Source organism: Ochotona curzoniae, unplaced genomic scaffold (genome assembly GCF_017591425.1).
Source record: "Ochotona curzoniae isolate NIBS_2020 unplaced genomic scaffold, NIBS_Ocur_1.0 contig_430, whole genome shotgun sequence".
Classification (NCBI taxonomy): domain Eukaryota; kingdom Metazoa; phylum Chordata; class Mammalia; order Lagomorpha; family Ochotonidae; genus Ochotona; species Ochotona curzoniae.
The window spans coordinates 26500892-26505541 of NW_024466219.1; positions in this window are offsets into that span (position 1 = coordinate 26500892).

Sequence of the window (4650 nt, forward strand, 5' to 3'; positions counted from 1 at the left end):
GCCGCCGAGGCTGCGCCCCGCCCCGCCGCGCCGGCCCCGCGCACGCTGCGTACGTCACCACGGCGCGCCGGTTGCGCTCGCCTGGCGCGGCTAGGTTCGCCTGGGTTTACGTGGCGGTCCGACCCGCCCTAAAAAACTACGCTCGGGGAGGCGGCTTCGCTACACTCCACAGAACCAAGTCAGGAGGTTTTTCAGATGCGCAGAGTCACGGACGTTGTCCTTACTCGCCCGATTCCCCCAGAATCGCAGCGATGGGTTCCGCAACCTCACTTCCTCCAGTTAGTTATTTTGTGCACAACAAACAATCGCTCTCTTCCGCACCCTCTGCCAGCTCTTAAGATTCATGCTTGTTGAAGTCCTTCCCTTACACTTAAGATTCCTCACAATGCGGAACACATGCTGGAATTAATTCTTGCTCTGTCAGAATCCTGTCACTCAACGTGGGAGACCCAAATGTAGCTTCTTTCTTTGGCGTGGCGCATCCCTAGCTATTATGGATATGTTTGGAGTCAACCCGCAAAGGGCAAAACTTTGCTGTCTCTGAAAACCATGCAGCATTTTTTCTCCCTCGTGGTGTGTTGCCCCTCTCCTTAACAAAGAGATCAAGAGGTTCCTACCCTCTCCGACCCACAAGTCCTACTCTTTCCTGAACTGGTTAGTATGAAAATTAGGAATAAAATCATTGGCAGCTCCGAGACAAGACATGAAAGGTGGCACATGTGTGTGTGGGAGACCCAGATAGAATTTCAGTCTCCTGGCTTTGGCCTGGCCCAGTCCTGACGATTGTGGCCAACTGGGGAGTGAGCCCAAATGTAAGATCTCTCTCTAACTATGCCTTTCAAATAAATAAACTTTTTAAAGATAAAAGATTCTACCCTTTTCAACTGAGAAAAAAAAAGTGCATGATCAGGAGGACATAATAACTTACGAATGAATGATGTGTTAAGGTAAGAAACCCAAAATTATGCTGAGAGTAGTACTGATGTCCTAATAGGTGAGTCTTGGTTGGTAAACGGTGAAATAAAAGTTACAGGCGGCTTCTGTTTTCCACTTTGCCCCTGCATTCATTCCCTAGAGACTGGCTCAAAATCAAAAGAGAACTGCCTACCCTAAAGTTTCACATGATCAAGCTGAAACTGACCTGTGATCTTACCACGCAGGAAACCAAGATGGCTTAGCAAAGCTTGACGACAGCCAACTTCCCATCTGGGCCAATACCAGTTGGTAAGATTGTAAAGTTCCTTTTACTTTAATCCTTACACAAATAAGGAAACTGAAATAACCTGTTGTGAACAATCAAGTATTTTCTTCTTTCTCTCTGTTCCCACCACAAGGAAAGTAAGTTTGGAATGAACCATCTGCTTTTATTTGACCTTTTTCTCTATTCTTCCAACCTCTCTGCTCTCCCCATTAGAACACTTACTTAAAAATGAATAAATCAGGGCCTATCGCGATAGCGTAATGGTTAAGGTCCTCGCCTTGAACGCACCGGGATCGCATATGGGAGCCGGTTCTAATCCCGGCAGTTCCACTTCCCATCCAGCTCCCTACATGTGGCCTGGGTTTTATATATAATTATATATACATATACTTAATTTGAAGAAAGCAGAATGTCAGCAAGGGATAAACAAGAGAGAGAGAGATTTCATGTATTGCTTCACTCACAGAATGCCCACAATATCTAGGACTGGATCAGTCCAAAACCAAATGCTGACAGCTTCTTCTTGGTCTCCCACATGGTGGCAAGGAGTCAACTACTTAGGCCACCATCTACTGCTAGACCGGAAGCAGATAAGCTGACTCAAACAGGTACCTCAGTATGGGATACTGGTGTCCAAAGAAGCAGCTTAAACTTCACTGAACAATGCCAGTCCCAGTATGCATACTCTAGTCTATGAAATGAACTGCTGCCTGATTCAGGAATATAAAATTTAAAGAAGAGAAACGATAGTGTTTGTTGATGGCTTTTCGGGGATATTCATTATCCAATTAAGCAAAATTGATTATAAGGTTAATGGATTATTTTTTTAAAAGATTTACCTCTTTTTATTGGAAAGGCATATTTACAAAAAAAAAAAAAAGACAGAGAAAAACCATCCCTCCTCCAGTTCATTCCCCAAATGGCCACAATGGTCAGAGCTGAACCAATCTGAAATCAGGAGCCTCCTCCATGTCCCATGGGTACAGGGTTCCAAGGCTTTGGGTCATTCTCCACTGCTTTCCTAGAACACAGTCAGAGAGTTAGATTGGTGGAGCAGCTGGGACACAAGGCGGTACCCATATGGGATGCTGGCACTTGCAGAGTATTAGCTAGTTGAGGCATTGTGCCAACCCCCAGTTTGTTTGTTTTTTAATCAAGAATGACTATTGGATTTTCAACATCCCTGAACTCAGTATATCAACATACTATAAAAAATTGTGGAAAATAGAATTAACTGAAAAGTTTATTTTGGGGAAAAAACATTTTGAATCCTTATACAATGAATTTTAAAAAACTTAATGGAAAATACGAGAGGCTATACAAGGATTTTTGCACCAAATTTAACTGTTAATTCAGGTTTATTTTTATTTTTGTTTATTTGAAAGGCACAGTGACCAAGAGGAAGAAGAGAAAGGGAGAGAAAGAGGAGATACTTTTCATCTATTGATCCATGCCCCAAATGCCTACTACGCAGAAATCTGTGTTCCTGGCATAATTTTGGGCTGCTACTTTCCTTTTCCTTTAAAAACTGTGGTTGAGTAAAGCAAGTCTTAATTCCACAACATCTATAGACCTGATTTGAAAGAAACTTCTGATTTTGCCGTAAGACTTAACACTATTCCTTTTGCTTGGGAATAAAAAAAAAAAGAACCTTCTTATCTAGAAAGCCAGGTCTGGCCAAGGTCAAAGCCATGAGCTAGGAATTCTATCCGTCTCCCTTATGGGTGGCAGAGGTCATACACTTGGTCCATCCATCAGCTGTTGCCTTCCCAGGAGCATTCATAGGAAGCTGGATCTGAAGTGGAGCAGCCAAAAACTAAACTGGCACTCCGGTAAGAAATACAAGCATCTCAAGCTGCAACTTTATCTGCTGCATTAAAATATGTGATAGTTCAGTTTTTCCATGTCCCTGTTGTGATGTATCTGACAGGAGATAGAGAGGGATAGATGATAAAGTCTCTGCCCTCGGGCCCGGCGCGGTGGCGCAAGTGGTTAAGTCCTCGCCTTGCAACCCCGGGATCCCATATGGGCGCCGGTTCTAATCCCGGCAGCCCCGCTTCCCTTCCAGCTCCCTGCTTGTGGCCTGGGAAAGCAGTGGAGGACGGCCCAAGGCTTTGGGAACCTGCACCCGTGCGGGAGACCCGGAAGAGGCTCCTGGCTTCGGATCGGCATAGTATCGGCCCGTTGCGCTCACTTGGGGAGTGAATCATCGGACGGAAGATCTTCCTCTCTCTCTCTCCTCTCTCTGTATATCCGCCTTTCCAATGAAAAAATAATAAAAATAAATCTTTAAAAAAAAAAAAAAAAAAAAAAAGATAAAGTCTCTGCCCTCAAAGTTCCTACAGTCTTGCAGATAAAACAGAAAGATAACTGGAGATTGTTGCTATATAAGTATAGCAACCAAGATATGTTCATCTTATAATCATTTTAAAAATGGGAGTAGAAATAAAGCAGAAGGGGTTGGTGCCATGGCATAGCAAACTAAACTTCCATAAAGATGCTGATCCATGTCCCAGCTGCTCTGCTGCTGGTCCAGCTCCCTGTTTATGGATTGGTCCAATTCTGGTTGTTGCAGCCATTACAGGAGTGAATCAGTGGATGGGAGAACTGTCACTCCATCTCTCTTTATAACTTCTCTCTCACTCTCTCTGTTATACTTTGTTTCTTTTTTTAAATACAAATAAGTGAATCTTAAATAAAAATTTTGCAGAATATGGGAATTGATCATGCATGGTCAGCAGAGGACAGTAAAGAAAAATGCCTGTGATGAGATGTCCTAATTAGGGGATAGATAGGGGTCAGAGGAACAACATGAGCTAAGTCCTGGAGTCATGAAGCTGTGAGTACCCAGAAAGCTGACTTGTTCATTACTGGCAAACTATAAAATATCTTAGAAATGGTAGATTAAAAGCCTCACAAGTTAGAAAGAGCCTAAATCATGGATATAATGTTCTGTGTATAATGTTGACCTAGAGTTTATCCTGTAATACAAAGTGGAGTTTTAAGCAGGAATGAGAGACATGGTCAGAGTTCCATTTTATGAGAATCACTTTGACAAAAGAACAGTACAAGGTTTAGGATAGGCAGGACTCATGATAGGGAGACCAGATAAGATTATATTACAACAACACAGAGAATTACTATCCACTGGTTCATTCCCCGAATGGCTGCTGCAGCTGGGCTGGGCCAGGCCAAGGTGAGGAGTGAGGGCCTTCATCTGGGTCTCCAATGTGCAAGCAGGGACCTAAGTATTAGGCCATATTTGCAGCTTTCTCAAACAGCTTAGCAGGGAGCTGGATGGGAAGCAGAGTGAATAGGTCTACAACCAGCAATCTTATGAAATGTTGTCACTGCACATGGCAGCTTAGTTCAGCGTGCTATCACATGAGAATTTATAGTTTTGAAATACATGAAAAAACCAGTAAGAAGCAGTGAGTAACACAAAGAGC